Source organism: Bos grunniens, chromosome 5 (genome assembly GCF_055505025.1).
Source record: "Bos grunniens cultivar Pamir isolate PY7600 chromosome 5, Bosgru_T2T1.0, whole genome shotgun sequence".
In the NCBI taxonomy this organism is placed as follows: domain Eukaryota; kingdom Metazoa; phylum Chordata; class Mammalia; order Artiodactyla; family Bovidae; genus Bos; species Bos grunniens.
In genome coordinates, this window is record NC_141169.1 from 9,264,976 (window position 1) to 9,290,711 (window position 25,736).

The following is a 25,736-nucleotide window of genomic DNA, read 5'->3' on the forward strand; positions in this document are numbered from 1 at the left end:
TCACCAGAGCACCCCCTAGACAAAAGCAAACAAAGAAAACAGTACATAGAGACATCAGTTGGGGCCAAATTTCATATAAAGGATATTCCTTATAGAATTATTTATTAATATAGTGGGAAGGAAAAAGCATACAGTCTGAATAGCCAAAAATTATACAGTTAATTGTAGGACATTCGTTTAAGGAAATATTATGCATCCTGTGTAATGATGCTAAAGAAAAACCTTCAATTTCTATAAAAGTTGATGAGATATTAGATCGAAATTCAAATTTCAAGGCAATATTATGGTGGCATTTTGTTAAAAACCGTAAGTGAGATATTGGGAGATAGACAATAATTGAGAATGAGATGTGGAAATAGGAGTTAAGGATTATCAAACAAAATTTTAGAATATTACTAGATGGTAGAGAGTTACAGATGATGTGATTATTTTAATTTCAGTATTTGTGTTTATAGGTGCCGTGCAAACATACAGAATATAAAGTTATTGCTTTTGTAATAGAAGCATGTATAATTTAAAAATCAAAAACCATTGTGATGCATAGAAACATAGTATTTTCAGATTACAATCAACAGAAACCTGCTCTAGGGATCTTTTTTTTTTTTAAATGATGTGTTGGAAACTTACCAAAAAACTCCCCAAATATACTGAATTCAAGACTGAGAAAGACGTCAGGGGAAGCTGAACACTGAGCGAGGCCAGGACAGCTGAATAAAGAACCAGACCAGGCGGAATAAGGGGATGGTGTGCGTGGAACTCCGCTGGTGCCTTTGTCCCTGGACTTTGATCTTGACACTTGACACCTCTTTTCCTATCCTCAGAATAATCACTAGCTCTCCTTACAGCTTAGCCTCACTGTGTTAAGATACAAAAGTCCGAAGTGGGATGTATCTATTACTGGCCCATAACCCATAGTATACGTCCACACCCAAGCTTTCAGGGCTCTGCATGGTTACTGTCTGCTCCCCTTGGGGTCAGGTGGAATTGTTGTTTAGGTGCTATGTTGTATCCTACTCTTTTGCAATAGTATGGACTCTAGCCCCACCAGGTCCCTCTGTCCATAGAATTTCGCAGGCAAGAAGACTGGAGTGGGTTGTCATTTCCTTCTCCAGGGGATCTTCCTAACCCAGGGATCAAACCTGTGTCTCCTGCTTGGCAGGGGGATTCTTCACCCTGAGCCACCAGGGAACCTCTTCAGGTGGAGACACACCTCTAATTTTGAGATTTCTATCACCTTCTTCCAGTAGAAAGCTTCTTAGATGCTAAGTAATGGCATATGTTCTAGACATCAGATGTTGGAAGAAATAGTAAAAAAAAAATTTGTGTTAATATTTCTCTGGTGATGCTTAAAAGCTTTGAACAAGTTTCTTAAGGTAGATTTTTATCTGTACAAGAAAGTCTGTGTATGCCACAATTCCTAAGACTCCGGAATATTTCAATAATATGCATTATGTAGCTCAGAATAGAAATGCATTCTTCTGGAGACCAATATGTGAAATCATTTGTATATACATTGCTAGCCTCAGATACTATATGTTAGTGTCAATATACTTTAGAGTACCACCAGGATGTTTTTTGCTCAAGAAAGCTATGAAATTTAGTCCTTTTGAAATACTAAGGAAGAGGAAGCTACTAAACTAACTATAAAAATCTAAATTTAAAAATACATACAAATATTTTTATTTTTTGAATAATAGATAGTAGCCTGTCTTCTTTGGATTAATAGGCTTGAAAGGAAAATCCAAACTAAAGTTATGGTAATCCACGATTAGGTTAATAATGTGGCAAGAACTTCTTGCTAGTGGAACAATATTTATTAAGGGTGTTTGCTGCACTTTTATAAGATGGTTTACAAGGTCACAGAGAAAGTTATAGTTGTAGTAGCTGCCACTGAGTTGTTTTATGAGATAATAGATGACATTTAACGGATGAACATGGAAAGACAGAATAGACCTCATAGATAAATATAGGACTATATTATTTACAAATGTGTGCTACGGGATATTGGAATGGCTTAAACACATTGAGGTTTCTTTATACAAATTCAAGAAGCAATTGAATTTTCAAAAATTCATGTTTTCCATTTCTTCATTTTATGCAGTCAGATGTAATTTTATAAACTTTGCAGCCTAAAGATCTCTAAATATGCATTTTTAATGATAGGTCCCACATAAATGTTTTTTTTAATTGAGGAAGAGAGGAAAGAGCCCATTAAATAGTGTTGTTCTTCTGTATGTATAAATAAAGTCTCAGTTGACAATTCAAAGCCTTCTATGATTTTCTCAGTTGAAATCAATTCTCTTTCTTCTCCTCCACGTTTCCCTGAACTTTGCTTTTACCTGTATTATCTCATTTAAATTTACATCATATGATGATGAGAACAATGATGATAATAATGAACCCTTAATGATTAGAAAATCAAAGTTTAAACAGATTAGCTAATTTATCCAAGGTTGTACCACTTATAAATAAAGTACTAAGATTCAATCTTAAGCAGTCTGGTTCTAGAGTCCATATTTCCAATCCATGCACTATTCATTGAATATATATTTTCTCCTCTTTTTAGAGGGAAAGGCATCCATCTTATTTCGCAATATAACTTTCATAATAATGAAGACCATGATGACCACAAAATAAATAAGATTAAAAGGAAACTAATCAAAATGTTCATTAGAGTCATTATTATAGTGTGATTGTAAACAATTAATTTCATCCTTTTATTACTGTAATATATTTTCCTAATATGCTGTAATAAGTAGAAGTAAGTATAAGAGATAGTTAATAATAGGAATGCTGGTCAGACATACCTGATTTCAGATTATTTCTCCTTCACTTTATGGCCCTAACAGATTATCTATGGCTTCAGTTATCTAATCATAAAATGGTAATATTATAACGGAAACTATGTTTAAGGCTATTGCAAAAAAGATATACTTATTGGAGTATCTGGTAGAAAGCAACAAATAGAAGTTAGCTATTATTTTTAATCAAAATTATTAAGGAGAGAATACTAATAGTATATCATATTTATTTATGATAATTACTAAATACTAAATTTATGGTCTAAAATACTAAAATTTATGGTCATTGAGATTGTTAAAAATGATTCTTTGAATCCTTAAAGTAGATTTTTATCTATACAAGAATTTCTAATTGTGTGCACTAAAAGTCCTAAAAAGTTTCAGTTATGTGTTATATACAGGTCAGGTCATGATTCTAATGTTCGGGTAAATAGAATAAGTAAAAATGCTTACAAGGGTGTATGTACCTGAAAAGATTTCTTCTTGTTGGGTATGCTATCATGATATAGTCATATTTAAAAATGAATGGTGTTTGGAATCAATTTATAGGTATACAAAGTATATTTACATGGTACTTCTGAGATTATCGCAATGTTATTGAATTTTATTTGGAATTTTTCTATGGCTTGAATCACAAAGCACTGCAAAGACAGGGTCAGGAAAAAATAAAAGATGATGAGAATGAGGTGAAAACTAAATGATACCTGGATTTTATAAATAAGCAAAAGAGCAACTTTTTTTGAATGTCTCTGTAGTTCATGAAAACTATATAAGAGAAGCTTAGGTCTAAGAGAAGAGAAGAGATAATATTTTTTAAATCAACATATCTTTTACGATCACTGCATAAATTTCAATATATTTTATCTTGCATCAAAAAGTTACATCTAAATATTTCTTTATAAAAGTTTCCTTAGGGTTACACAAACCGAGAGAGGTACAGAATTATTTGACTTTTCTCTGTGCAATTCTGAATCAAATAAAGTTCTCTCAACTATGAGACACTATGATCAGTTTGCAGGTCTTGAACTGGGCTGTCACTTACACTGAATATATGACACAGTTCTCCATGTTCATATAATTTTTCCAAGCAGGTACCAGCATGTCCTGTACACACTATGTGTTCAACACGTGTATAACTAATGGAGTTACATGGCATGAAATTATAGGACCTGTCTTCAGTAGGACCCTCTCTAGGACCCTGCCACTTGCTGATTATTTAGCTTTCGGCAAGTAATTTAACTTCATAGAGTGTAAATTTATGTATTTCTAAAATTTAAAAAATAATTTTCTTTGTCTCTATTAAGGAGATATATGTAAATTATCTTTGAGGATTATAAATGCTAACCATTATAAAGCCATTTCTAAGGCAGAATGGAAAAGAAATGCAAAAAAGCAAAATGGCTGTCTGAGTAGGCCTTACAAATAGCTGTGAAAAGAAGATAATTGAACAGCAAAGGAGAAAAGGAAAGATATACCCATTTGAATGCAGATTTCCAAGTAATAGCAAGGAGAGATTAGAAAGCCTTCCTCAGTGATCAGTGCAAAGAAATAGAGGAAAACAACAGAATGGGAAAGACTAGAGATCTCTTCAAGAAAATTAGAGATACCAAGGGAACATTTCACACAAAGATGGGCTTGATAAAGGACAGAAATGGTATGGACCTAACAGAAGCAGAAGATATTAAGAAGAGGTGGCAAGAATACACAGACGAACTGTACAAAAAAGATCTTCACGACCCAGATAATCACGATGGTGTGATCACTGACCTAGAGCCAGACATCCTGGAATGTGAAGTCAAGTGGGCCTTAGAAAGCATCACTATGAACAAAGCTAGAAGAGGTGATGGAATTCCAGTTGAGCTATTTCAAATCCTAAAAGATGATGCTGTGAAAGTGCTGCACTCAATATGCCAGCTAATTGGGAAAACTCAGCAGTGGCCACAGGACTGGAAAAGGTCAGTTTTCATTCCAATCCCAAAGAAAGGCAATGCCCCAAAATGCTCAGACTACCGCACAGTTGCACTCATCTCACAAGCTAGTAAAGTAATGCTCAAAATTCTCCAAGCCAGGCTTCAGCAATACATGAACCGTGAAGTTCCAGATGTTCAAGCTGGTTTTAGAAAAGGCAGAGGAACCAGAGATCAAATTGCCAACATCTGCTGGATCATCGAAAAATCAAGAGTTCCAGAAAAACATCTATTTCTGCTTTATTGATGATGCCAAAGCCTTTGACTGTGTGGATCACAATAAACTGTGGAAAATTCTGAAAGAGATGGGAATACCAGACCACTTGACCTGCCTCTTGAGAAACCTATATGCAGGTCAGGAAGCAACAGTTAGAACTGGACGTGGAACAACAGACTGGTTCCAAATAGGAAAAGGAGTACGTCAAGGCTGTATATTGTCACCCTGCTTATTTAACTTATATGCAGAGTACATCATGAGAAACGCTGGACTGGATGAAGCACAAGCTGGAATCAAGATTGCCGGGAGAAATATCAATAACCTCAGATGTGCAGATGACACCACCCTTATGGCAGAAAGTGAAGAGGAACTAAAAAGCCTTGAGCTTTTTTTTTTTTTTAACATCCTTGTAGCTTGTTTTTTTTTTTTTTTTAATATTTATTTATTTAGGACTGTGCTGGATTTTCATTGCTGCTTGCAGGCTTTCTCTGGTTGCAGGATGCGAGTTTCTCATCATGGTAGCCTCTCTTGCTGTGGAGCACAGGATCTAAGGTGCACGGGCTTCAGTAGTTGTGGCATGTGGGCTCGGTAGTTGCGGTTCACAGCATCCAGAATGTGGGCTCATTAGTTTTGGTACATGGGCGCATCTGCCCCAAGGCATGTACGATCTTCCTGGACCAGGGATCGAACTGTTATCTCTTGCACTCCAAGGCAGATTCTTAACCACTGGACCACCAGGGAAGCCCATCATGGAGCTTTTTAAAAATGGTGGTGATTTGGTTGCTAAGGTATGTCCAACTCTTGCGACCCCATGGTCTGTAGCCTGCCAGGCTCCTCTGTCCATGAGATTTCCCAGGGAAGGATACTGGAGAGGGTTTCCATTTCCTTCTTCAGGGGATCTTCCTGACCCAGGAATCAAACCTGTGTCTCTTGCATTGCAGGCAGTCTCCTATATTGCAAGTGGATTCTTTAGCACTGAGCCACCAGAGATCTCCCTTTTTAAAAAAATATTTTTTATTTGATATAATTTCAGAGTTATAGGAAAAAATGCAAGAACAGTACAAAGAGTTACTATCTTCACTTCACTTGGAATCCCCAATGGTTATTACTTTGTCTCTCTCCCTTCCTTTCTCTCTCTCTTCTTTCTTCCCTCCTCCCCTCTATTTTTTTCCTTTTCTCTCTCTGTCTCTTTTTGTATATGATTAAAGCCCTGAACCACTCAAGAGTAAGTTGCAGGCATGATTCCTCTTTCCTTTTTCTAAATACTTGTGTGCATTTCCTAAAAATAAAGACATTATCTTACCTAAATCAGGAAATTAACATTTACTAGTCATAATACTATTATCTAATCTGCAGACCTTATTCAGTTTTCAGTAGTTGTCCCAATAATGTCTTTTATCTCCAAAGCAAATACCATCTTATGCTTTGCATTCAATTTTCGTCTCTCTTTAATCTCCTTTACTCTGAAACAGTTTCTCAATCTTGGTATTGTTCCATGACGTGGATTTTTTTTTTTTTTTTTAAATATCGGGCAGTTAGTTTGCAGACTATTTCTCAGTTTAGGTTTGTCCTTTGTTTCCTCCTAATTAGATGTACCTGTGCACTTTCAGTAGTGATCACAAAGCTATGACACATCCTTTGCAGTGCATCGTATCAGGAGGCACATGACATCCATTTGCTCCTTTACGTTGGCCCATTATGGCCATGTTAAGCTAGATCACTTCATCTCTTAGCCAAGGTTCTGTCTACCAAGAACATGTTTGCTAGTGAAACTTACAAATCCTTATTTATTTTAATGCTCTGATTGTTCGAGATTTGGGTAGAGAGAGCCCCCCTCAAGCTGGCCCTTATATCCTTTTGACATGACTCCGTCATTATTTGAGTACATCCCTAATTTCTGACATAAGAAGGCACTTCAGACTCACATTTTATCTTCCCTGGCTGCCTCCTGAAACTATTAATTTCATCAAATGCCTTGGTTTATATGAGTGAAAGAAAGGTATTTTGAAATCAAGAGCTTAGAGCCTGGTAAACTTCATGTTGCTACTGGGTGTCATTACTTCTAGGCTTTTAGCAGAGATGGCTGTGTGTACCACCATATAGGTATGTGCATACATATCCATATATATTTCTTCCTCCCCTCCTACCTTTCTTGCTTCCTATTTATATCACAAAAGTTATAAATTCATGCTGGTCCAGGTTGAAACAAGTTCAAGTTCATTTCCAACCAACATCATAGAGTTAATTATATCTTTCCTCTTTCCCATATTTGTAACTCCCATTTCTGACAGTACAAAATCTAGATCTCATTATCTATAATATATTTTTTGTTCAATTCTAGAACACATAGAAAATAGTTTCAAAATCATTAACCAATAAACTTTAAAAAGATACCTACTGTGTAGAATTTAATAGCTGTTTAGAATTTTCTGTCTTCAAACTGAGGATATACAGTCCAAATATACAAAGTCCAAACAGTTTAAAAGTTACCTGCATTCTCCCCCTCTCCCCCACACCCAGTGTGGCGATGCTATTCATTTGATACAAACACATGACTGTCCATATTTCTGTTTTGGGTTTTTAGATTTGGGTCCCTGCCAGCAATGTTGTCTATTTTATTTTTTAATATGTGAAACATTAACCATTTCCAAAAATTAGAATTTTACTAGACATTCTATTCAAGAGGAGTTATCCCACCCTCTTCTTCCTTCATAGAACTTTTTTGTTGAATAAATAAGATAATGTTTAGATTGGACCTATTAGATTCCAAAACGTCCCATCTAGCTATTGATATAATAATATTGCTTTACCTTTTCAGTTACACGCTGCTTAAATATTTCATTCATTTTCTTCCCATCAGCAAAACCAAATTGGAATGCAACTGTGCAAATACAATTCTTATCCAGTTTTGATATTTTAAGTCTTACTGGGAATAGACTATTTTGATATCCTTATCACAGTTGCTCACCAAACACGATTGTGTTTAGTTTCCCAGTTAATTAATGGCCTATCTTATTACTTTAAAAAGTAGAATATGCTTACTGTCTGTGGACAAGCATAATGTTATGGGAGGAGTTATGTAGAAAACATAAAGTAACACCTCGTTTCACTGGTGCCTTCCACGTGAAGAAAATAGCTGTAATTCTATATGAAGGTTAGAATTGTCAGACAGGGTTAAAACAAAGACTCTTTAGGTGTGTCTCAAGAAATGAGTGGATTACATGCTTAACTCATTCTGAGAGCTAATGTTTCTAGATGAAGTCACGCACCACAAAGGAAGTTGGGGGAGGAAGCATTACATCATTAGAATCACTTTTATTTTAATGTAATTCTTTGAAGAAAAAGCTTTGTTTCTGAAAGCATCTAATATTGCTGCATTTTTCTCATGGGTTATGTGCATACTTAACTCGTGATACTACTATGTGTACAGAACTAATGATATTCAATAAATAAGCCAGAGAACAGATTTCTTCTCATTGTTAAAGGTTTGCCATAGTATTTCTGGATCAAAAGTAAGGTGTTTCTTTCATTGGGAGAAATATATATATTCTCAATAAAACATCTGTATATTTCTTTTTATGACTATGTATAAAATATTGAACTTCATTAAAAATTTAAAATCAAATTTAATTTTACTATGACAGCATAACTAAGCAATGGAAGAAACAAAAAGCAAAAGTATATTTCTAGAGAATTCATAAATAAAAAATAACTGTGAATCTTAATCATTTTTGAGAAGCAAATAGAGATAATATGTCAAAAGAAAAAATGTAATAACCATGTAGGTATCAGCAACATGATAATCTCCCTGAGATGTTTACTATTAAATATATTTTATATATTCTTGACAGAGTAGAAACATATTTTCTTATCCATCTGTTAATAGCAGTGTGAACTTAGAGTTGTTCAATATCTTCATTCGAATGGAAAATTTAATATGTGATTCTATAGCACAGATATGCTAAACATTGATTCATTTGTAGGAAAACATTAATATATCTTTAGTGTCACAGGGATTTTTTTTTTTAGTTGGAGGATATTTGCTTTACAGTGCTATGTCCGTCTCTGCTGTACAGCACGGGGAATCAGCTGTAAGTATACATATATCCCCTCCCTCTTGAGCCTTCCTCTCACCCCCACCCCCCAGCACAGGAATTTTTTTAAGCAATATACAGATGCTTGCTGCTTGTTTATTACCCAATTTTCATATTTCTGAGTCTCATCTTCTAAATGAGGTCAATACTACAGCAGCCCCTCGGAACCCCTCAGAACCCACGTGTTCTCCATGCCATGGCTAGGGCTTCCAAAGCCTCTCATTTTTGTACATCACCCCCCATCCAGAAAATTTCTCTTTTCTGACCTCTCATATACCCTTATGTGACCACTTCTGTCCTTACTGCTAGTGAGTTGAGTGGAACTTGCTCCTGTCATCACCAGGCTGCTTTTGGTCCCTAACTGTATGCTGAACTCCAGCAATTTCTTGGGATGCTTTAGAAATCCAATTTTTATGTAAGGTTATCTTTATGAGAAACTGGTTTCATTATTCTAAATATGTACAGTTTTATGCTGACTTACAGGTGCTCATTGATAATTCAGAGAGAGACATATTAGACATGCTGCTGCTGCTGCTAAGTCGCTTCAGTCGTGTCCAACTCTGTGCGACCCCATAGACGGCAGCCCACCAGGCTCCCCCATCCCTGGGATTCTCCAGGCAAGAACACTGGAGCGGGTTGCCATTTCCTTCTCCAATGCATGAAAGTGAAAAGTGAAAGTGAAGTCACTCAGTCGTGTCCGACCCTCAGCGACCCCATGGACTGCAGCCCTCCAGGCTCCTCCATCCATGGGATTTTCCAGGCAAGAATACTGGAGTGGGGTGCCATTGCCTTCTCCTCATATTAGGTATACCTATTTGTAAAAAAAGAATGAAATCCTATAAGGAAAGCTGATATTGAAAAACTGGAGGCACAGGTGGAAATTTATCAGAAAACATTTTCAAACAAGACCAAATGCTAGCCTGGGAGTGGGGAAGTGAGAAGTTAAAGAAAAATTAACATAGAACACAGAAAAGTCAGGAATTGGGGAAAATAGAGCTAATGACTAAGAAACTTTTAGAAATAGCACTAAGCTGTGAAGCCTAAAATGGTCATTAGATTTGGGAAAGGTGCTTGACGTCTCTGTTACTATTATAGGCTAAAAATGGCTAAAGGACAGAATGAAAATATTTTCTAAGACTGTGTGAAAATATTTTCTAAGACTGTGAACTTTGTTATGCTATAGAGCTGGCACCTACTTTCTGTCATAGAGGTGGGAGAGTTGATCTGATGTTTAGCTCTCTGTAGGAGGGAGAAGAGCTCTTGTGGGGGTGCAGATGGCTACCCTAATCCAACCAGGTAGAGGACTGAGCAGTCAGAAGGTATAAGTGATACAACCAGCTTTTGAACTACTGAATTCAGTTTATCTCTTCATTGGCTGAAGGCTAAAGTGATTAACAAGTAAAGCCACAGCATAAGTTGTCGTGCAAGACAGATTTGAACTAAGATCCCAGTTGGAGCTTGCTTCTGTGCGTAGAACCGAGGACTTCAACCCATGTCTTGAGAATTCCAATCAGTGCCATGGAAGTGAGTGAATGAGCATGTGGCCATTATGGAGGCTTATTTGTTGTTAATCTTGGGAGTTAATATCACAGTTTTGCTTTGAGAATTCTAACAGACTTGTACCAGTTTCACTTGTTCTGTCTCTTGTTGGCACCTTCTTTCTTCAGCAGAGGTGGGCCGATTTATCTCATGCTGCCTTTTACTAGAGAGGAGCTCTGGGGGGCAAAGTGTGCCTGTCATGCAGTGGCTGCCCTAATCTAACTAAAAAGAGAACTGAGCTTTCAGGAGAGATAATGTTGGAGAAAGCAATGGCACCCCACTCCAGTACTCTTGCCTGGAGAATCCCATGGACGGAGGAGCCTGGTAGGCTGCAGACCATGGGGTCGTGAAGAGTCAGACACGACTGAGTGACTTCACTTTCACTTTTCACTTTCATGCATTGGAGAAGGAAATGGCACCCCACTCCAGTGTTCTCGCCTGGAGAATCCCAGGGACGGGGGAGCCTGGTGGGCCGCCGTCTATGGGGTTGCACAGAGTCAGATACGACTGAAGCAACTTAGCAGCAGCAGCAGCAGCAATGTTGGTAAAAGCAGAGTTTATTTTCTGGAGCCACCTCTCCATCCATGTAGGACGAGCTAGCACTGGAGCCACTTTCTGTAGGAATTCACAAAATTTGACATGGCTTGACAAAGATGATTCTATAGACTTTATCATGTCTGAGTCTGTGTGTGGCTGAGTCTCCCAGTGTGTTTGTTGTTCTTGTTCAGTCACTCAGTCATGTCTGATTCTTTGAGGTCCCATGGACTGCAGCACATCAGGCTTCCCTGTCCTTTACTCTCTTGGAGTTTGCTCAAACTCATGTCCATTGAGTCGATGATGCCATCCAACCATTTCATCCCCTGTTACCTACTTCTATTCCTGCCCACAATCTTTCCCAGCGTCAGAGTCTTTTCCAGTGAGTTGGCTCTTTGCGTCAAGTGGCCTAAGTATTTACTGGAGCTTCAGCTTCAGCATCAGTCCATCCAATGAATATTCAGGGTTGGTTTCCTTTAGGACTGACTAGTTTGATCTCGTTGCAGTCCACAGGATTCTCGAGAATCTTCTCCAACACCACAGTTCAAAAACATCAATTCTTCAGCTCTCAGCTTTCTTTATGGTCCAACTCTCTTGTCCGTTCATGATTACTTGGAAATACTGTTGCTTTGACTATATGGGCCTTTGTTGGCAGTGATGTCTCTGCTTTTTAATATGCTGTCTGGTTTTGTCAGAGCTTTTCTTCTGAGGAGCAAGGATCTTCTAATTTCATGGCTGCAGTCACTGCAGTGATTTTGGAGACCAAGAAAATAAAGTCTGTCACTATTTCCATTTTCCCCCCAGCTATTTGCCATGAAGTGATGGGACCAGATGCCTTGATCTTATTTTTTTGAATGTTGAGTTTTAAGCCAGCCTTTTCACTCTCTTCTTTCACCTTTATCAAGAGGCTCATTAATTCCTCTTCACTTTCTGCCCTAAGGGTGGTTTCATCTGCATACCTGAAGTTATTGATATTTTTCCTGGCAATCTTTATTCCAGCTTGTGAGTCATCTAGCCTGGCATTTCTCATGATGTACTCTGCCTATAAGTTAAATAAGCAGGGTGACAATATACAGCCTTGACGTACCCCTTTCCCAATTTTGAACCAGTCCATGTTCCAAGTCCAGTTCTAACTGTTGCTTCTTGACCTGCATACAGGTTTCTCAGGAGACAGGTAAAGTGTCTGGTATTCCCATCGCTTTCAGAATTTTCCACAGTTTGTTGTGATCCATAGAGTGAAAGGTTTTAGACTAGTCAATGAAGCAGATGTTTCTTGTATTTTTTCTTTTATCCTTAGTGGTGTTTCGATTTATGCCCCTGTTTGTGAAACTGAGAGAGGCCAAACTTGATTCTTCTTCCAAATCTATAATATCTTAAGAATTTAATCTGAATATCCAAATTTTAGAGTTGGGTTAGGTTTCCTCTTATTTATTTGTTTATTAGCATAATGATCCCGCTAATGAGAAAGCAATTGTAGTAATTGAACACTAGCTTGGTAGTGGCAACTAGGAGAATATGCCTGCTGCCTTTATGCTTTCTGTTCCTCAGTTTCCTCCTATGTATTCGTGGGAGGCATGTCACGATGTTGTATAAGATTATACTGAATGTCAATTGTGTTTGTTTTAAAACACTCACAAAGCTATTTTTGTCCCCCAAATTGCCTACTCTTGCAAACATACTAATTTTAAAAGGATCCCTGTGGTAATGTGATTTATAATTAAGCTGTCAGTTTAAAATATTTTGATTTCAATTTAATTTGAAAAGGAAAATCCACTTCAAGTTAAGTTTACTACGTGAAATTTTGCGTAAATACTAACAGCACATGGAAATAACATTTTGTTTAATTTTATAGCTACCATTTATTTTTTTTATCTGACCTCATTTTTTTTTTTTCAGTTGCCTTTAGGGAACAATATGAGAACTCTACTTAGTTCTAATTTAAATCCTATCGATTCTTATCAATATAAATCAAAGATTATACAAAATTATATATTCTATTGACTTGGATAAGAGGCAGTTCACTGAATTCTGCTAAAACAGTTTTTATATTAAAGCTGATTCATTTTATTTCCTTACTTCAATTATAGCCTAACAAACTCTTAAACACAAAATTAAGAAAGTCTTGCCCATGTAAAAATATTTTTTTTTAATTCTACGTAAAGCAAATGTCTGTCATATCAAGACTTTCATAATTATAAAGGTTATCAGGCATCACTCTTAGTATCATTGAAAATTGTTTGATTTTTGTGGAACTTCTTTAAGCAATCAAGTTCAATAATATTTTTGACTTTTCTTTGCATTAAGGATATGCCTATGAAGATATATGTAGGTCATATATAATGTACTCATCTCTCTTCTCCCATCTTATTTTATGCTCTGGAGTTGAGCTGCATATAGTTTAAGTGAATCTATGTGATGAATTTTGGAGCAATCTTTACCCCAGTGTGTCAACTTCTGTGAGTTTGACTGTTCTCAAAAGAATTTGTTGGTTGAGCTAGAGAGCCTCAAAGAAACTGTGACTTGAAGAAAGAAGAATAAAGTTTGGGGAGGGAAAGTGAAAAAGGTTGAAAAAAAGTACATATAACTTTATAAATAAAAATTTTGTCATATGCATCAAGAGTAGTTCAAGAAAATTATTCTTATGGCTTCTAAATCCTTGAATCTAGCAATATAAAAATTATATTGCTAGATTCAAGGATTTAGAAAAATTTAAATATCCTGTTTCCTGAAGAACCATTTATTTGCCCATGTCAAGTTAAGACCATGGGAAAGTGTATTACAATTTTTCTAGTACAGATTCCATTTGGAACAGTAGAAAGGGTCAAACATTCTCCACCTCATGCTTTGGATCCCCTGGGAGACAATCCATTTTAGGGATAGTTTAATACTTTATAAATACTCTCATAAACTTCCATCAAAGAAATTTTTTTAACATATCTATAAGGCAAGTTTTTTTTAATGCTTGTTTTGCTTCTTCAAGAGGAAAAAAATGAGATGGGAAGGGATGGAATTAAGATTTAAAGAAATGTGTCTGATTTGTGTTTGATTCTTTCCAGAAACAGGAAATTTATTAGAAGAAATTGATGGTAATCAATAAGGGAAATAGTTTGCATTCTTATTGGCCATGGTTTCTCAGGTGAAAGAACCTTGAATATATTTTGATTGAGTAAATAGGTTTGAATAAAATTTATAGAATGTTTGATCTTCAGGACAATCCTTTGGATGAGAAAAAGCAGTAGTATATCTCTTTCTAATGTTGTTGCTAACTTGACCACCCGACCCAAAATCGGTATCAATACACTCCATTTGTGAAAGACCTAGAAGTCATCTGAACAAACAGGAATTGAGATATTAAAACCACTGGTTTTATCTCCTATCTGGAATTAAAAATCTGTCACCCAGTCAAAACATGGGTTAATTGCTTATGTGATAAGGAAAAAAAAAAGCTAGATATTGAAGTGAGAAATCTAAGTAGCTAAATATGTTTATAATTAAATATTAATATGACCTGTTTTTCAAAAAGGTACACTGAGACTTCCCACATGGCGCTAGTGGTAAAGAACCTGCCTGCTAATGCAGGAGACATAAGGGATGTGGGTTCAATCCCTGGGTCAGAAAGACGCCCTGGAGAAGGGAATGGCAACCCACTCCAGTATTCTTGCCTGGAGAATCCCATGGACAGAGGAGCCTGGCAGGCTACAGTCCTTGAGGTTGCAAAGAGTCAGACATGATTAAGCATCTGAGCACACACACTGAAATTTACTGCAGAAAGAATGTAAGACTTCCTCTGAAGTTGATATACAACTGGAGAATATAATAAGCCCAAGGAGCAGCTGCAGGAAGCCTACATTCTTGGAGGGAAAGAGTATCTTGAATTTGTGAATTCTAACAAGTCATTTCACGTATTGGTAACCAAGCCATGAAAGACGAAAGGACCATACTCTGGCTTGTATGCCATAGAAATCATGCCTGACTTTTAAGTTTAGATTTGGTTCCGTTTCCAGTGAATTAAGGGCAGGGAGAATTAAAAAAAAAAAAAAAACACTAACTAAAATTGAACATCAGATAAATTTAAAATGTAAGATGTAAAGATGGTACATTCTGGACCTAGATAATTTGAATTCTGTATCTGAACAGCAGGACAGAAATGGGGAGATTAGGCCTTCCTATGATGACACCAGAAACATCTCGTCTCCTGGGTGGCAGCGGTCACATTATTCATGAAGCTTGCTCTAAAGTCTTTTGGCTGTTCTCTTGCCCTCAGTCTTTCCCAGCACCAGGGTCTCTTCCAACTTTTGTGTCTACTGTGTGTGGGTGGGTGTGTTAGTTGCTCAGTCATATCTGACTCTTTGCGACCCCATGGACTGTAGCCCACCAGACTCCTCTGTCCATGGAATTCTCCAAGCAAGAATACTGGAGTGGGTAGCCATTCCCTTCTCCAGAGGATCTTCCCCCTCCAGAGATCAAATCCAGGTCTCCAGCATTGCAGGCAGATTCTCTACCATCTGAGCCACCAGGGAAGCCCTTTGTGTTTACTAAGTAATAGTAAATGTTAATTCTTTATTAATGGATGTTGAAAATAATTTTCTCTGAATGTAACCCAGTCTGGGATCTTTTCATAAGCAAGCCTAAGTCAAAGCTATGGCAACAGGAAAGAGAGGCCAGTCTCAGTCTGAGCTCTAATCCAAGGAAAACTGGGGCAGGAGATTTTTAAGAGGTGGGATGGAAGTCTCTCAACCCACCTTTGTTTGTTAATTGGGTTTATCCAGGTGGCACCAGTGGTAAAGAACCCACCTGACAATGCAGGAGATGTGACAGACACCTGTTCAATCCCTGGGTTGGGAAGATCCCCTGGATGAGGGCATGGCAACCCACTCCAGTATTCCTGCCTGGAGAATCCCCATGGGCAGAGAAGCCTGAAGGGCTACAGTCCATAGGGTCTCAAAGAGTCAGACACAACTGAATCAATTTAGTGACTTACCTTCCTACAGACACAGAAAGATACAGGTACTGTCTTCCTACAGTCCATGGGGTGACAAAGAGTCAGACGTGACTTAGCAACTGAACAATTGTCTTCCTGGATGTCTAGATTTGAAAGGGTTGACTTTCAAGTCATTTCTGGGTTGTAAAACTGGCAAGAACCTTTTAAAGATATTTACATTTCACAGAAGCAGAGAAAGATTTTACAATGATATATTTTCTAAAGGACTTCCCAGATGGCACCAATGGTTAAAAAAAAAAAAAAAAAAATCTGCCTGCCTATTCAGGAGACACAAAAGATGGAATTTCGATCTCTGGGTCAGGAAAATCCCCTGGAGAAGGAAATGGCAACCCACTCCAGTATTTTTGTCTGGGAAATCCCATGGACGGAAAAGCCTGGCAGGCTCCAGTCCATGGGGTCGCAGAGTCTGACTGTGTGCATGCATGGTACAAGTAGTAAAAGAGAGATAAAGGGACAATAACTTTGAGTTGCAGATTCAAAGACAGCTTCGAGTCAGGAAGAAAACGGTGTAAAATTTAGTCAAGCTGAGGGGGACCAACTTGAGTGGTATATTATGTTGTGATTGTATTAGAGTTTGGACTTCATCTCCAAGAGTCTTTGATTCTGGACCTATGGGTGTGACTCATTTGGACTTTTGGAAAAGGGAAAGAACAATGAGAATGCTTTGATACCCTTCTTTACTCTGTTACCAACTACTTATTTCTTGAGAGGATGCCTTTGGAGCTTTTAAATATTATAATTTGAGAATAAATGAGATATTTATCCTAGTAACAAACAATAATGCAATACCTTGAATTATTGGAATTACATAGAGGATTATCACAGAAATATAATTAGTAGTAGTATTTTTAGTACTTGTATTGAACGAATCATCATGATGCACGTAAGAGAGATGTGGTTATTTTACAAAGACAAGTAAATTAAGGTAAGTTGTGCTGAACAATTACTTAAATAGAATAGCCTTCTTTTATGAGCAGCTTCTTACCTTCAAACTGGGATTAAAAGATAAAGTGTTTTTATGCCATCTTCTAAGGAGTTAGTAATAATTATAAATTCTCATCCTCCTTCAGAACCTTTTAAACAAAAAGCCTTATTTTCTGGAAAATTCTGTAGTCCTCTAAAGCTGAAACATTATTCAGAATAAAACAAAACATTAAAATGTTGATAAAAAAGAACTACTTAGCTAATTATTGGTTCTCTGAAAGGTAAAGCTCTCTAATACCTATATTTTGAATGTGATTGAGGGTAATTAGATATGATTTTCCAGTTACTGGGGAAAGCGCAGATGTGACTGGGATTGCTGAGATAATTTTATGGAGCTAATGTGACGCTGACCGTGTGAGGGGAGGTGAGGGTGAGGCAGTTAACAGTAGATACAAAGATTTGGAACTGGGAGTCTTTGAACTATAACTGAAAGAATCAGAGCAAGGACTAAAAGTCATTTTTGCACTCCTGTCTTTTCTTCTTTCTTTCTGCCATTCTTATAGCAGCTGAATCGTTGGCATCTCTCCCCTCACTCTTCCTTTCCATCTTTTCCTTCTATTTGTTTCTCCTTTGGCACTGTTCTTTAGGAAAATAGGACACAAAATCAATATATAACATCAGACAGCCTTCAAGAACTAAGTCCTAATCATGCTAGTACTCAGTCAGCCATGTCTGAAGACTCAACCTTCTCTCTGGGTTTAATAGGATAAAGCTAGTTGTGGAAAACGAATTGAGAAATGTGGCTCCACTGATAAGGAAACCTCACCATAAACTATGAATTAGCCACAGTTCGCTAGATTTACTTCTGGAGTGTTTTGTTGCTATTATAATGCCTTTTTTACTCTGTGACTTCTGTGGTCATAGCACCTAGGATAATGACCCTCCATCTATTTGCACAGGTGCAAGGAAATAAAAAAAAAAGGTCCTAAAATGTACACACAGATACACATACACATAAGCATGCCAGGCTTACTAAATTATAGAAAAGAATATTTCATCAGTAAAGTAAATGTTATGAAGTCCTGTGACTCATCATTCATGATTCACTCATAACACAAATTAAAAAATAATTTTGAAAGAAGTTGACAGATTGGACCACAGGCATAAATCTAAGCTATCCAGACGGTGTAACTCTGCCACAGTAACATTATGGGAACAGCTGCTATCTTTGTGTAACTCACACCTAGGTTGTTTTTGTAGATCCTAATGATAACAAATTAGCAGATTAGAAATTGCCAAAAATCAAGGATACCTTACTGAAGAATCACTAAAATGAAACAGTGTTTTGGCTATTGCTATTCTTGGTAGATCTCAGAATTTATAGAAAAAAAAAAAAAAGAATGTTTTGTGTGTAAACATCTGTTGCTTCAGGAGAGCGTCCATCAGGCAGTTGCTGAATGATGTAGACATATGTGGGCTTCCCTGGGGTTCAGTAGGTAAAGAATCCGCCTGCCAGTGCAGGAGACGCAGGTTCAATCCCTGGGTCAGGAATATCTCCTAGAGGAGGAAATGGTAACCCACTCCAGTATTCTTGCCTGGAGAATTCCATGGACAGAGGACCTGACAGGCTACAGTCCATGGGGTCGCAAGAGAGTTGGATACAACTGAGCAAGTAAAGAATGACAACATATGGAATGCCTTAAGATCTGTGGTACTGCTGAATTTCTTACCGTGGCAAGAAACTTCTAACTAGGTTTAAAAAAAAAAAAAAAAACTATTTTATAAAGTCAGCTGTTGAATAGTTTGATGTAAAAGAAAGCATTTCAAAGGATATTTCATTTAAATGTAAATGTGAACTATGCGTTATTAAAGAGAATGTGGCTTTTCATATTCTTGTTTTTCTAGACACCTGGGGTCAAAGTCACCTTTTGAACTTACACAGGAAGCTTCTAAAGTTGAATCTTACTGTTAGGAATTTCAGTTCTTTATTTTCACTGTTAAAAGACAAATGCTACCTAAAGCTTTATCTGCAGCATTAATTTTCCCGTAAAGACAGGGGAACTGAATTAGCAGGGGAAAGAGTAGGACTCTGCAACATTTAGGTAGTAGCTTTGGAATCAGAGCTCTCAGCAGTTTCATGCTTTGTGGATAATTAAAATCAATACAAAATAATTACACAGCTGGAAGGATCTCCAGATACTTAATCCAGTCCCTTTCCTCTAGGAGAAACTAACTCCAGCCTAAACCAACCTCCACACAGGCATTCAGGTTACATGAAAGCAGTAGGAACCCTGGATTCACTTTCTGCACTTACTAAGAATATTGCAAATGTGACTTGGACCCCACTCCAGGACTCTTGCCTGGAAAATCCCATGGACAGAGGAGCCTGGTGGGCTGCAGTCCATGGGGTAGCAAAGAGTTGGACACGACAGAGCAACTTCACTTTCACTTTTCACTTTCATGCATTGGAGGAGGAAATGGCAACCCACTCCAATGTTCTTGCCTGGAGAATCCCAGGGATAGGGGAGCCTGGTGGGCTGCTGTCTATGGGGTCGCACAGAGTCAGCGGACATGACTGAAGCGACTTAGCAGCAGCAGCAACAAGTGTTCAGAAAGAGGTTATTATTTATTATCACAAGCATGATATAAGCATCATACAACAGTCTCCTGCAACCCTGAGATTAACAGTAGAAGGCAGTGATGGTCAAAATGACTGTCCTTTTTAGTATTTCTTATGTTGTATCTTAAAAGTCCAGATCAATGTCTACTTCCTTCCTGAAATCGTGCTGTATGTGTAGTTGCTCAGTCATGTCTGACCCTTTGTGACCGCATGTACTGTAGCTGGCCAGGCTCCTCTGTTCGTGGGATTTTCCAGACAAGAATACTGGTGTGGTTGGCTGTGCCCTCCTCCAGGGAATCTTCCCAAATCAGGGATCAAACCCAGGTCTCCTGCATTACAGGCAGAGTCTTTACCATCTGAGCCACCAGGGAAGCCCAAAAATAATGGAGTGTGTAACCTATCCCTTCTCCAGGGGAAATGCCCGACCCAGGAATAGAACAGGGGTCTCCTGCATTGCAGGCAGATTCTTTACCAGCTGAGCTACCATGGAAGCCCCTAAAATTTTACTAATCTCAATATCCATCTGTCATTTAGTTTTGGCTCCTTAGTAAGGGAGGACTGATGTTGAAGCTGAAACACCAATACTTTGGCCACCTGATGCGAAGAACTGACTCATTTGAAAAGACCCCAATGCTGGGAAAGATTGAAGGCAGGAGGAGAAGGGGACAACAGAGGTTGAGATGGTCGGATGGCATCACTGACTCAATGGACATGGGTTTGGGTGAACTCCGGGAGTTGGTGATGGACAGGGAGGCCTGGCATGCTGTGGTTCATGGGGTCTCAAAGAGTTGGACACAACTGAGCCACTGAACTGAACTGAACTGAGGATATTAACATATATAAATCTATAATATGGATATAGATAGCTGTATTAAGAAGCTTTTGACATCTCTCCACCTTAATGAGAAGTCCTTGAATGCTAGTTGTCAGGCTTAACAATTCTCTGTATTAAGTCATTTCTCAGCATATGCTGGTTTTTAATATTTTTTTTGAAATCTAGTTGAAGCTAATTTGCTTTATTATATCTGTCCTCAGTGCAGGTAAGGACAATCATGAGAAATGGTAAGTCTTTTGGCTGATTTCTTTTCTCTATTCCCACATTGTTTCTTTTATTTCATTTTCAAGGCTCCTTTTTTATTTTATAGAGGTCAAATATCATAAGAACAAAGTAAAACATATTTCCAAGTTTCATTAATGTTCCACTTTCTTCAGGTAAAATTTGATGTGACAAAATTAGTCTACAACAGAAAATTTGGGGATGGTTGCTTGGAGCTCAATTTTATTTTTTAAATACACTTTTCCTAAAGAAAAAGGTCATGGTTCATGAAGCCTCTGGTAAATCAGTAGCATTCAAAAACCTTAAAGTAATCTTTCAAGTTAGATTAGAGGATTAGTCCAAGTAATCTGCAGAGTTTTAGGGAAACTTAATATGTTATAGTCACTACTCAAATTCAAAATAAAATTTTCACGGCAATTTCTGTATGCCAAAATCTGGTTATATGTACATGAAAAATAATGAACAATGACAGCTTCTATCACTTCATTAGTTCATTACCACCACATTAATTCTCCTTTGACAGTTTCTTAAAGCAAGTTAAAAAGAGTGCTCAGTCAGACATTTGTGAGAGAAAAAGGAATTTGGAAATGACACAGCAATATAGCTGTTGGATTTGTTTCATAATGTAAGAGACTATTTCATATGATATACATATATTATCCATATGTGTACATACATATATAGTCTTACATGTCTAACTTATGTGTTATGTGATGGTCTATTTTTCCTTTTTATTTTTTTTTTTAATTTTATTTTATTTTTAAACTTTACATAATTATATTAGTTTTGCCAAATATCAAAATGAATCCACCACAGGTAGTTGGCACAATTTCTGGTTATTTGGTGATGTGCTTAGGCAGGCATTACCAAGCAAGGCCTTCCCCCCACCCCCCGACCCCCCGTTGAGGAAATGAGACCAGCAGTGCTTATGTGAAACGCACATGAAGACATCAGTCTTTGGTGATCATCTGGTCACATTAGCATTGTGCTTTGCTAATAATGTGGGTTTGGGCACAGATCTAATGATATTAATGGCAATCACTTCTGTTTGGAGAGAGAGAGTAAATGATGGGGAATTGTGCCCTGTCCGCCCTTAGTCCTCTGTTCTCTCTCCCACAACCATATCCCACATGGAACTGGAGGCAGTCTTTCTTGGCTTTTCTATTTTTTCTAATATTTCTTAGCCTTGTGGGAGAAGATTGGAGGCGGAATACAAGAAATTTTGTTCAAAGTAGGTGACTTCCTCTTGAATATCACCACTAGGCTTGTTCAAGGAGAAACTCAGAACCTTTTTCCTTTGTAAGGTAGTCGTATCCATACAAAAGCTTTTAGGCTATAACCCAGGTATGTCATGTTACAGCAGATTTCCATTTATATACTAGAGAATTCCGTATATTTATATGTTAGAGAATTCTAACATAAAAATGTTTCCATGTATTTTTCAGTAAAATGTTTAAAATCTGAAGGAAAAGAAAATTCCCAACAGATTCTACAAGGAGGGGACACATTTATTCCTTCTACAAGAATTTTCTGGGTGTCTTGTATGTGCCAGGCATATCCTCACTGGAGACAAAGTAGGAAAAGGAACACAGAGTTTCTGTATCTAATAATACTTCATGGGTAAAAGCTTGTATTTATAAAACGGGTGTGTGTGTGTGTGTGTGTGTGTGTGTGTGTGTGTGCATTAATTGCTTAGTCATGTCCAACTCTTTGCAACACCATGGACTGTAACCCACCAGGCTCCTCTGTCTATGGAATTCTCCAGGCAAGAATACTGGAGTGGGTAGCCATTCCCTTCTTCAGGGGATCTTCCCGACCCAGGGTTCGAACCAAGGTCTCCTACATTGCAGGCAGTTTCTTTACCGTCTGAGGACCTACCCTTAAAACCGTTAGACTCAGTAACTCTATAGTGCCCATGACATCTTACACTAAATATGTAGTAAGTACTTGTTTAATGATACTTTTACTCACCAAATTAGAAAGTCATTAAATTCTTAGTTAGAATATCTCTACTTTAGGGTGAACCAACAAAAGCCCTGGCTTTGATCAAAACATAGAAAAAGAAATATTTATTTGTTTTGAGTCTGCCTCATAGTATAAAGAATATAAAAAAAATTATTTATATCTACTGAAAAAAGAAGACTCTGCAAGTTTTATTTCCAAAATGTTTCACCACACTTACTTATTAGCTACGGATGGTTTGTATATTGTGATAGACTACCACATGAGGTCCTTTTTGTTGTTGTTGCTATTTTTACTATTTCTGAAAGATTTGCAGCCACTTTTCCCCATCAGCTTGGTTCCTTCCTCTTCTGCCCTGGAGTCCTACTTTCCTGGCAAACAGCAGGAATGTTATAGGTTTAGGAATTAACCTTCAAGAAGGTGGTTTAGATGGTGATGTCTGTATGCACTGCTCAATTCTTTATCTTCTCTTCTGGCTGCAATTTGGCAAAGTGACAATATACCAAAAAATGCAGAAGGAAATGATTGCCTTGGAGATTTTTTACTGGCGAAGTCCTTTTCTTGAAAGAAACATCACTCACATTTAGCCTAGATTATACACTATGACCTGGAATTGGAAACCTCGTGGCTGATGAATTGAGACTTTTCTGTGAAACAAGCCAAACAATTTTAGTTAGAGTCATGAACTGCTCATACAGACTATCAAATTCAACCAGATGAAACAGTGTCTGGCAAAACTTTGAATCTAAAAAGCAAAATAGAGTCACATAAGGGAAAGTAAGAGATTAAAATGTTAAATATGTGCTAAAATTTCTATTGCTGAGGCTAATCATTTCTCACTGCTGACAGGCCACAGAAAGGGTTCATACAGATGGTGGGGCTTTAGAGAATGATACCCATTTTGCTTGGTTTTTTATTTCTATGGTTTATTAAAATTATTGTTGTTCTTTATTGAACTGCTTAGGAGATTTTCACTAATGTAGCAAAGCCTGGACTTGTTGCAAGAAATATTGTCTAAAAAGTGATAGCATTAGAGCTATTTTTCTCTTCCTCCTATATGGATAAGTTAACTAGGTCTTTTTTATATAAACCAATCTTAACAAAGCAGTCTTAATAAGTACTTTATATTTTAATCTTAAAAAGCCCCCATAGTCAAGTAGTGTTTTAAAATATCAGGTAAAATTTTCAAGTTCATTTTTTTTTGGAACTTTTAAAGAGCCATAGAAAGCGAATATAAAAATGAATAAATTTAACAGTAGTGATAGAGAAGGATTCAAATATAATACATGAAAGGTCTTATAGATTATTTTAACCACTTAATTAAGAAAAGTGAGAACAGCACTTCTCAGATAATTTTTTAAGTAAGTATTACCACAACTAATTATACTGAAGGCTCTCAAAATGAGGGAATTAGTCATGGAATAACATTTCCTACAGTTAATGACATATTTAATTTTCTTGTTTAGTCATATTGCTTTCTTTATTCCCAGGCAAAACATAATTGAGAGAATGTATTATTTCATCTAGAAATTAACAGCTGGCTGGTAAGAAAGACTTGTGTCAGGTCACTTACTGCCTTTTTAAATTTTATTATATACTGTGACAGAAAATTAATGATGCCTGCAGTATTTAGCATAGTTCACAACCCATATTTTAATGAAAATATACTGTTATTAATGATAAACATTCCAAAGATATAATATACTTGAATTGTTGGCCATTTTATATCTGTTCTGTATAATTCTATGAAATGAAGTTATATTCATTCTGTTTATTAATTTGGGCTTCATGGAGTAAAATTTGCATTCATTATATTCATGTATGTATAAGATTATATGAATTTAATCAACTCAACGCATGACAAGTAGTGTTTGACTGACAGTTTCTTCAAGATTCTAATCTGGTCAAGAATTTATTTCCCATTCATCTTATCATAGACTTTCATAGACTTATCAGCACTTTAAATTAGACTGAGCACATTAGCATTTTAAGTAGCATACATTCCCTTCATTCTCCTTGTGCCGAAAGCACGATTGTGTCCACAGACAGACAGAGACTTGTATAGTCACTGCAGAGGTCCTTCCATAGCATGCACTGATACTAAAGGCGTGATATCTCCAGTTTGGCATCTCAAATATATGTTCCCTACCTAGTTTAAATTAGAATCCCTTTTTCCTAGAGTGGATAGCAGGGCCCCTTACATTATAGTACGTCAGTTGTAAAATTCCAGATTCGCAAATAAGGTCACCTCATTTTTAGTCCCACTGAATTCAGTCATTTTCTTTATACCAGCAGGTAGTGATTGGCTATGACCTCTCCAAGCCAAGAACTATGATAATAAGAAAGACGTGGTATATCCCTGGGCTAACATGGGAACAGTTATTTTTGGAACCATAGACATAAAAATACTGGAAAGAATGTCTTAATAGTTTTCCTATAGAAGATATGTTTGGAAGTACAGAATACTTGGAGCAATACTGATAAATAGATTGTATGACTAGTCAAGATGTCACCATTAATAATGAATGTGAAGCAGTTTTATATATATATATATATAATTTTTTATTTTAATTGGAGGCTAGTTACTTTACAATATTGTAGTGGTTTTTGTCATACATTTTCATGAATCAGCCATGTGTACATGTGTTTCCCATCCTGAACCCCTCTCCCACCTCCCTCCCCATCCCATCCCTCTGGGTCATCCCAGTGCACCAGCCCCAAGCATCCTGTATCCTGCATCGAACCTGGACTGGCGATCTATTTCACATATGAAAATATCCATGTTTCAATACCATTCTCCCAAATCATCCCACCCTTGCCCTCTCCCACAGAGTCCAAAAGACTGTTCTATACATCTGTGTCTCATTTGCTGTCTCGCATACAGGGTTATCATTACCATCTTTCTAGATTCCATATATATGCATTAATATGCTGTATTGGTGTTTTTCTTTCTGGCTTACTTCACTCTGTATAATAGGCTACAGTTTCATCCACCTCATTAGAACTGATTCAAATGTAT

General features: G+C 37.1%; 1 protein-coding gene across 3 annotated transcripts in view; it reads left to right on the forward strand.

Moving 5' to 3' along the window:
- Window positions 1-25,736, forward strand: part of SYT1 (synaptotagmin 1) — a 615,410-nt gene that overhangs the window by 64,027 nt on the left and 525,647 nt on the right. The window lies entirely within an intron of this gene.